At 37.5% G+C, this 10,237-nt stretch overlaps 1 pseudogene; it reads right to left on the bottom strand.

Moving 5' to 3' along the window:
• LOC130973667 (uncharacterized) lies at positions 1 to 3,937 on the bottom strand (annotated as a pseudogene).
• Positions 3,938 to 10,237: the final 6,300 nt, after the last annotated feature.

Below are 10,237 nucleotides of genomic sequence, written 5' to 3' on the forward strand. Positions count from 1 at the left end.
AGACTGAAGTGCACGCAATTTTATTTAAATACTAAACTTTGTTCACATGTTACAAGGGATACTAAACTTTGTTCACATGTTACAAGGGGTGGGATAAAAAAATGGCACTTCACAGTTGCAAAATGCTTAAAATCAGTGGATAATGTTAATAGAACTAGCATGTTCCTAGGTAGAATGGGGTTTAATTGATCTCCTGAATGTTTGCTTAATCTTTACCTTCACATTAATGCCATTGCCAGTGATAGACTTGAGAACAATATGAAGTTTTCCCTCAAGCTTTTCTCCTTTTCTTGGAGGTAAATAACGTCATGAATATCATCAGCCAGTGCTCTCTGAGCCAGAATGGCACCCACAGCAGCACAGGTGGTCTTGTTCTTGGTAGAAGCCAGGTCAAACTTCATATCCTTAGAAATGGAATGTGCCACTGCAACAGCCTTGCTAGTTACCCTATGAACAATGCAAGCACGAACAGAGCCTTTAGATATGTAAATGTCCAAGCAAAATGGTTCATGATAAGGACCCGTAAGCTGGTTAAAAGTGGGAGTCCTCTGCCTCTTGTTATCCGGAGAAACATCTTTAATTTCATCCAACCGGGGCATAACAATTCTGCTTCTTGTTGCGATATGATATTTGGGAAGCTTATCTTTGGAATTGGAAGTCACATTTGGATTTGGACACTCTTTAGCTTTCTTTGCTTCCTTAGTGTTTTCCTTCTTGTTCTTGTCTTTCTTCTTGGAAGATTTCTTCCGGTGAAACTCTAAATTATACTCTTCAAACTCCTTGGAACTGAGCTCGAGCTTATAGAACAGATTCCCGCAAAGCCACATGTTATCCATATCTTCCAAATCCATGTCATCCTCAACATGAGAGGGGTTACAACCATCGGGTTCATCAATACCATGGTGTGCAAATGTAGTAGCTGCTGATCTAGTCGAATGCCTTCCTGGCCAGGCTTGTGCCACCCCAGATGAGACACCCCAAGCATCACCATCTACAAGCTCTATGTTATATCCACTTGGAGGGTGATCAAAATTGGATAAAAATGGTGAAAGATGAAGGGTAGTGGAGCTCTCAGAAGGTGGCACAGATGCAGCTCCATGGCCATCATCCTTATTGGGAATGGTGGTGAGATACTTGAACCAGAAACTGGATTTTCTCAACAGAAATCGTTGGTTGTATAAGGAAGCCGCACTTGTTGAGAGGAAGAACACCATCTTCGGAGTTTTGGATACAGAAGTGGATGGCTCTGTTTACATGAGAATAGCATGACCCAAAATGTTAAAGCTCTCAAAGTAGCAAAACACCGAACAGTTGGCATGCAGGGACAGAAATTGCGCGAAACTGAGACTGGCGATTGTAAAACCTCAAACTTTCGCCTTCCTTTCTTTGTCTCCGATAAAATTTGAGATGTAGTGCAAAGTCCAAATTCTAATTATTTGCGAAGAGCTTTCACCTTTGTCTTCTCATGCGCTGCCATCAATATTTTGCTTCCAATTTCCTATTCATAGATTTTATTTTTACACATCAATACTTAACTATTAAACTATAAACATTTACACTCAGTTTATATTAGCTCTAATCGAATCTTCATCTGAAAAATATGATCAAGTAAATGCCATAAAGGAAAAAGATCTAATAATAACCTAAGAAATATATATATATAAAATCTAATATGGCATTAACAATAGATACTGTAACATATATGAAAGGATTAAAGTGTTACAATTTGATTTTGTAAAAAATAAAGTGTGTAAAAAACAGAGTGAATACCTTACACTGCTTGATTAATTGTCCTCAGTCCTCTTTGATATGGCAGCACTCTGGATGGATTAGCAATCCCCAACTTGAACCAAGACACAGACCCATGGAGATGGAAAAAAGATGATTCTACAAGCAGCCTACCTTTTGTGGCAAATATGGAAAGCTAGAAACGCTCATATTTTTTAAGGCAAGGCTGAGCTCCCTATGCAGATCGTTGATGAAGATTGGAAGCTAGAAGATTTTCAAAGAAGGGGAAGACGAGGAAAGTTATGTTCTGTTTGTTGTCTTGGCTATGTGTTCATTTGAGGTTTTTTTGAACAATAGATGTTGCAGAAATTCTCATATATACTTGTACATACCAAAACAATTGAACAGTGAATATAACTATTTTTATCCAAGACAAAATTCAACTTGATAAGCAAACATTTTATTAGAAGGGCCATAATGAAAACTTACACAGTAACTTCTGAGCCAAATCCATTTTAAATTGGGAAAGATAACAGAGCTACAATATAGGAATTATCAATATAACTACTGGACATTATCAATTCAGTGTATCATCCATCTCTGTGAATGCATCTGTAATATATTTAAGATGGAACTGCAAACCAAGAAAGATATGAAACCATATGGTCTTCTCCTTCTGTTAAGTACCATAAATAAATACCCAAAAAAGATACCAATCGCTAGAGACAAAAATGTCTTGGCAAGTAAAAAGTCACCACCTTAATCCAGCCTAACCCATTTCAGGATAACCATTCCAGTTTTTACACATTAAGAAACAATATGAAAAAATGGCAAGATCCATGAAAAGAATCCTAACCCTAAAAGTTTCATAGGCCAAACAATGTCAGAAGTCAAAACAATTGCACGTTACCAAAGTGGCAATTGTATATTTTATTCCTGCAATGCTCAGTGGTGTTCTTTTCTTTCTTTTTTTTTTATTAAAAAAAATGCTAGACTTAAAAAAGCACAATTACAGCATCATCAGTTCTTTCAAGTTTTAGGACATAACAAATTAATATGGCCTCATCTGGCAATTAAATGGCATATTTCTCATATATCCATACCAAAGACAATACACAAACATAAATGTATCAAGTTAAAACAAAATCATCCATCCCACATAATGATTAGCATATATCACAGTTAATATGGAGAACGCTTGAAAATCTATATTTTCAAATAGGATCGGACTTGCACATGGCAAGCAAAACTTGCCAACCAAGGCAAAATCCAACAAAAAGAGATGTTGGCGGAGCATACCTCGCCACTGATGACTTGATTAACCAATTGTTTTGCGAGCTTTGGTTCAGTCTCTTGTAGCCACCAATCTCTTCAAAATTCAAGTTTGCGCTCTTGATAGGTTCGTTCAATCAATTGTTTTATTCATTTCATACTAACTTCGAATTTGATGATGATGATGATGATGATGATGATGAATTGATGATGATGATTTGCATGGTAATAGTTGAACAACAGTAAGAAAGACAAGAAAACCATTCATGAAAGAAGTAGTTTGAAAATTGAAATACATAAATAAATAAAGTTAGGAATGTTGGTGCTTGGTTGTCCATGATTGCTAAGAATGAAAGGAAAAGCGAGTGTTGGGAATGAAGGAGGAGGCTCAGATTCGCCTTTTGTCAGACAAGAAGAAATCGGGGAAGGCATGCATGCATGGCTGCGTCAACACTGCACTGAGTCACCTCGCCATCACACACACACCTCTTAACCCCCTACTCATAGTCTGTTCCAATTGAAGAGAACATCATCATTGCCTCGTCATAATAACAAGAAGATGAAGAAGAAAAAGCAGTAGTGTAGTACTATACATAGTATGATGAGAGTACAAGCAGAAGCAGATGCATAACATTAACGTTGAAAGGAAATGGTTTGTGTGTTTGAATGGATGCTTGTAGAGGGGAAGTAATCATAGGCATCGAGAGCTGAAGCCTCATACTTAAACTAATGATAAGATCGAAGGGAGGCTCAGGTTGGCATTCACACTGAGAGGGGCAATACAGCAAACAATATGGCTGCGTCAACAAAAACAACGCCTCGCCACCATGCTCCTCCTCACTCACTACTCAATGCTCAAATGCACAACACTATCATCACTGCCTCATTCTATCAGATCAGAATCAAATCAAAAGGAGATGTATACCTGCGTTGCGTGCGTTGCATTGCGTTACTCACTCGCCACCGCCATTACCCTAATTTGGTTCACCGTTCATGTTCCCTTCTTTTAATCCCTTTTTCTTTTCAGGCCAATGCTAACCAATTCTCTCTACTAGCCCAAAAATCATAACCTGTTTTTACTTTTTACCCATCCAATTATTGTCTTTTTTCCGTTAAAGAGGATAGCATCAACCCGGGAAAAGCTTCTGCAACCCCTCCTGGAGTTGTTTTTGTTCCTTTTCTGGGCTTAGGCCCCTTTCATTCACCAAAATAAAAATTACTTGGAAATGTATAAGGAATTAGAGACTAATAATGTAGTGATTAACAAAATTTATTATTTTCAATTAATATTTGTCTAATAAAAATATTTTTATATTAAATTTTAAATTATAAATCATAAATTTTAAATATTAAATCTTAATAGTATAAAAAAATAAAATATTAATCCAAAACATTAGCTAATATTAAAAATAGGGTTAAGTATGATTTTGGTCCCTAACGTAGGGGCTGAAAATTTATTTCGTCCCTCGCCTTTTTTTCGCTCCAAAATGGTCCCCAAGGTTTCAGTTTATTGTAAAATGGTCCTTTGGACAAAATACCCCTCCCTCCCTCCCTCCCTCCCTCCCCTCTTCTTCCTCAACCAGAAACAGAAGTAGAATCGCAAATGCAGGCAGAGGAGGAGCAGCGGCGTGGAGCAGTGGCAGCGTGGAGCGGCGGCGGCGTGGAGCTGTTGCGACGGCGACCTTCCCTCTTCCCCCTCTTCCCGAAACAACACCCCCTCCCGCTTCTCTTTCTCCCCCCTCCCCCCGTCTCGGCAGCGCTGTGTTTTCTCCCACCACCACCATCAGAACCCACCACCACCACCATATTATCATCATGGTCGTCATCATCATCATCATCATCATCATCATCAGAAGAAGAAGAAGAACAGCACCTAAACCACCAGAACAAAACCACCACTAACACCAGAACCCACCACCACCACATTATCATCATCATCATCATCATCATCATCAGAAATCCACAACAAATTTCAACAACAACAATATTCCACAACAAATTTTAAAAAAAAAATCCAAAAATTTCACAAACAAATCAAGTTCACAGAAGAAGAAGAAAGAAGAAGAAGAAGAATTGGTGGTGCGGTGGTGAGGCGAATGGTGGTGGTGCGGCAGGGGCGATGGTGCGGTAGAAGAAGAAGAAGAAGGAGGAGGAGGAGGAGGAGGAGGAGGAGGAGGTGGTGGTGGCGGCGCGGTGCGGTGCGGCGGCGGGAAGAAGAAGAAGAAGAAGAAGAAGAAGAAGAAGTGGCGGACGGCGGTGGGTGTCGGGCGGCGGTGCGGCGACGAGAAGAAGAAGCGGCGGGCGAGGGCGGCGATGCGGCGGCATGGATCCCCTTTCTCTCCCCCCTCCACCCTCCCCCTCCCCTCCCTTTTCTCTCCCCCCCCCTCTTCTGTATCCCCCCTTTCTTTCTTTTTTTCTTTTTTTATTTATTTATTTTATATTTATTTTATTTTATAATTTTTTTAATAAAGGGTAATTTGGTAATAAAAAAATATAATTGGTAAAAAGGACGATTTTAAAACAAATTGAAAATTTTGAGGATCATTTTGGAGCGAAAAAAAGGCGAGGGACGAAATAAATTTTCAGCCCCTACGTTAGGGACCAAAATCATACTTAACCCTTAAAAATATAACAACGAATATTTCTCATTTAGGAATTATCTTTTAACTTGTTAAAAAGATTAGTGAGGACCAACACAATTCCACAATGTATATAAATTTTTAAATGAGCAATACTATATGATCAGTAAATATTATTATTTTTTGTCAATATTTAGTTAGTAATAATTTACACATATATTTAACAAAATTTTGTACACAAAAAAATATATAATTTATACTCATATTTTACTAGAATTTACACACATAAATTAATATCGTTTATATTAGTATTTTTAGAATTTGCATACATAAATTAATAAAACTTATTTAAGACAATTTAATATCTATCCTTATCAAATAATCGTTAAAAATACTAAAAAGTGTCCGCCCAAAAGTTTCTCATTTCAAATATATGTGAAAATGATTAAGAGGATGTATTACATAAGAAAAAGTATATGAAACTAAAAGGTTACCAACCAAAAATTAAACAAAATCATATTAATTTATATTAATAATTAATTTTAAATTTTTTTAATTCAAAATTTAAAAAATTTAAAATTGATTAAGTAAACCTAATTAAAACCTATAAAAAACTTCATCTTCTCTCTCACATTAACCTACCCACCTCCAACTAGGGGTGTGCATGGCCCGACCCGACGCGAAGACCCGGCCCGACCCCGAACACTTTAGGGGCTAATTTGGTGTGATTTTATCGGGTCTAGGGTCGGGTAATGGTCTCAAAAATATACCCGATCATTATTTCGGGTCGGGTCCGGACCATGGCTCGGATCACCCGAAGTAGGCCCGGTAGCCCGGTCGTCATACACAATTAATATTTTGTGTTATTAGTGATGGATGATGGCTATTCTTACGTGGAGTTTAAGTATTGTAAACCTTAATATTTTGTATTATTAGTTATTCTAAAACTATAAGTTAATGTTTTATGTTTAAAATGCATAAGATTTTAGACTAATGCATAATATTATATTATTTGTATTGATTTAAATATTTGGTGTTATTAGATAATATTAGTATTGATTATGGTTATGCTTTAATTTTAGAGAAGAGTTGGTTCTTGTTATATTTTTCTAAGTGAATTTTACCATGTCAAATAATGGTTGGAGTCATAAAAATTTGGATATTTTCACATGCTAGCTTATTAGAAAGTATCAAGGTAATGAAATATTAATGGCCCGGTTTTCACCCGGTTTTTACCTGATATAATCGTGGCCCGAAAGTGTATAGGTTTCATCGGGTTTATGGTCGAGTTCAGGTCTAACAAATAGGCCCGATATATATATCGGGTTGGGTATGGGTTACATCAAACCCGGTTTCACCCGACCCATGCACACCCCTACCTCCAACAATCACACATAAATACCTCTTTCTCTCACCGTCAGGCTTTCTCCGCCTTCTTACTGCGACTCACTCCTCCAATCGCTTCCGCTTCCAGTCAGAACTGTCTTTATCAGATCGGGAGCTCGTGATGATATCTCAGTAATGTCTGCACCACTAAATTCATGTGTATAACGAGCAAAAGCCGAAAGATCGACGTCCTTTGAGATTGGTAACTTCCTCAAGCACGCTTTGAAGATCTGGAGACGTGATGTCTCATCCGGTAAAGGAATGTATATCAATTGGTCAAGACGTCCTGGCCGAAGTAACGCAGGATCTATAATATCAGGTCTGTTTGTTGCTCCAATGATAAACACTGTTTCCTTAACAAACATTCCATCCATCTCTGTTAGTAGTTGGTTCAACATTCTATCAGCACCGCCGGAATCCTCTTTTGAACTTCCTCGCTGCAGATCCGAAATTTCAAAGCCTTAGAAAAATAATTAGTGGCAATTTGTGTGAAATATAAAAAAACATTCATTTAATATGAAAAAAATATCCTAATACTTAACAAAAGAAATATCCAATTATATTTTTAAAAAAATAATTAAATATCTATAAAATTTAAAAAAAATAAAATTCTTAAAGAAATAGAAGCATTCGCATTTGCAATAAAAAAATTCAAAAAATATATAAAAGAACATCCATTCTGATATTTAACAGAAGAAACATCCATATATATTAACTCGTAGAGATTTTAGATTTACCCAAAGGTATTTTGGCTAATTTTTGGCTAATACTCTTTTGGTTCCTAGCATTGTTCATTACATAATGAAAGGTAGTGTTGGTTGATGCCAGCTCTATATCTAATGCAAATGCATTGATATGATATGCACGATGACTTGCAAGTAAGTTGGCAACCATCACAAATTGCAGATTCATACACTTCATTCCAGTGCTTATATGCATATATGGATATGGATAACATTATTGACAAAGCAATTGGAAGAGACGCGTTTGCCGCTGTGTCTCCTCAGCAATATAAAAGGGACAGTAGTACTGCACTAGCTCCCTTTTAAAGTTTCAACGACCATAAGCATATGCAGCACACCGTACCATGATTCACAAACTTGGATAACCACTATTTCTAACACAAGAAGTCAACACGGAGCATCATTTTAAACAGCAGGTAGCACTATAGAGCTAATGCAACAAGGAATATAATACGAGCTTGAACAACAATCCCTGTAAAGACTTCCATAATTTTAAAGTTCAAAATCCGTGGTTTTGTGAAACTGACTCTTTAAATAATGAATATCAGAATGTCCAAGTTTTTCTCTAAACGCCGCCTTCACCTCTGCTTCACCAAACAACAACACCAATCAAGCATGGAGGAAGACGACAACTTGCTCTACTCGTCTTCAGCAGACTCTGACACATGTGATGATGAGTTACCACCTCACTTGCCATCCGTGATCTCCTCAAAGCGCTTCTTCTTCTCTTCACCAAGCCAATCCAACTCCATCATTGATCAGCATGTAATTGAGGGAGGAGTGGGAGTCACCAAGCACTCCCTCGACCCCTACATGGATTTCCGGCGTTCCATGCAGGAAATGGTTCATTCCAGGGACACATAAGACTGCGAGTATCTGCAGCAGCTTCTATTGTGCTACCTTTCTCTCAACCACCCACACACTCATAACTACATCCTCGCTGCCTTCGCTGACCTCCTCCTTCACCTCTTCTCCTCTGACCACCACCACCACCACGCCAGCAACCACTCCTCTTCAGGGCCTTTAATTTCCTCTCATAATAATAATAATAATAATATTTAATCGTTATTACGACTTCATAAGTTAAGTACGTTAAATATTTAGTTTAGTTTATCAAACAGGATCTAGTTTTACCAAATGATTTTATCTTCTGCATCTTTTGAAACTCGTCATTTGTCAAAATAGTAATATTTCAAAGTTCAAAATGGTTATTTATTCAAATACCCATAATATGATGAACTCAATCCAAGTAAAAACAGGCAAGTTTGTAAGTTGCAAAGTGTAATTATCTGAGAGAACCAAGGGCAATCTTGTCTTTTTACTTGGAGTTGTAAAGAAAGGAGCGAGAAGAAGAAATTGGGTGTATGTTGTTGTGATTGACTAGATGAAGAATGAACGTGATTAGACAGAGATTGATGCGGACGCTTCGGCGGCGTGATGACCCAACAGAAACACTGAAGAGGAAGGCGTTGGAATTGGAGAACAAGAGAAAGACGAGGAAGCCCAAGAACAAGGAATAGTTCATCGTCGAAGTTCTTCAAATGTTCGTGATATAGAGAGTTCAAGTATTATTTAAAAGATATTAGTTTAAATATTTAAAATGTTTTAATTTAATTTAATATATTTTTATTTTTGTTTATTTAATTATTATATTGGAACTTATGTTTATGAGTTTTAAGATTTTCTTTGTTTTAATCTAATAAGAAATTATAAATACCCACTACAACATTTTGGGTTTATGGCCATGGTTTTTTTTTTCACGGTAAAAAACCGTAACTATAAACCGTGACAAAAAAAGTTATGGTCACGATTTTCAGAAAAAAGGGTGACTATAGAGTGCTTATGGTCACAGTTTTTTAAAAAAAAAGTGGCCTAAAAGGGTCTATAATCATTATTTTTTATAGTGACAAAAAAAGGTCTATGGTCATGATTTTTTTAAAAAGGGTGACCAAAAAGGGTTTAGGTCACGATTTTAAGGGTGACCTAAAGTGGTCTATGGTCATGGTTTTTGGGGGTGACCTAAAAAGGTTTATGGTCACGGTTTTGGGGGTGACCTAAAGGGGTCTATGGTCACGGTTTTTTATAATGACAAAAAAGGGTCTCTGGTCACAGTTTTTCAAAAAAGGGTGATCTAAAAGGGTCTATGGTCACAATTTTGGGGAGTGGCCTAAAGTGGTCTATGGTCACGGCTTTGGGGAGTGGCCTAAAAGGGTATATGGTCACGGTTTTGGGAGGTGGCCTAAAGTGGTCTATGGTCACGATTTTGGAAGGTGGCCTAAAAGGGTCTATGGTCACGGTTTGGGGGTGACCTAAAGGGGTCTATGGTCACGGTTTTTTACAGTGACAAAAAAGAGTCTATGGTCACGGTTTTTCAAAAAAGGTGACCTAAAAGGGTCTATAGTCACGGTTTTGGGGGTGGCCTAAAGTGGTCTATGGTAACGGTTTTTGGGGGTGGCCTAAAAGGATCTATGATCACGGTTTTAGAGGATGACTTAAAGGTGTCTATGGTCACTGTTTTGGACGGTGGCC

Source organism: Arachis stenosperma, chromosome 4 (genome assembly GCF_014773155.1).
Source record: "Arachis stenosperma cultivar V10309 chromosome 4, arast.V10309.gnm1.PFL2, whole genome shotgun sequence".
In the NCBI taxonomy this organism is placed as follows: domain Eukaryota; kingdom Viridiplantae; phylum Streptophyta; class Magnoliopsida; order Fabales; family Fabaceae; genus Arachis; species Arachis stenosperma.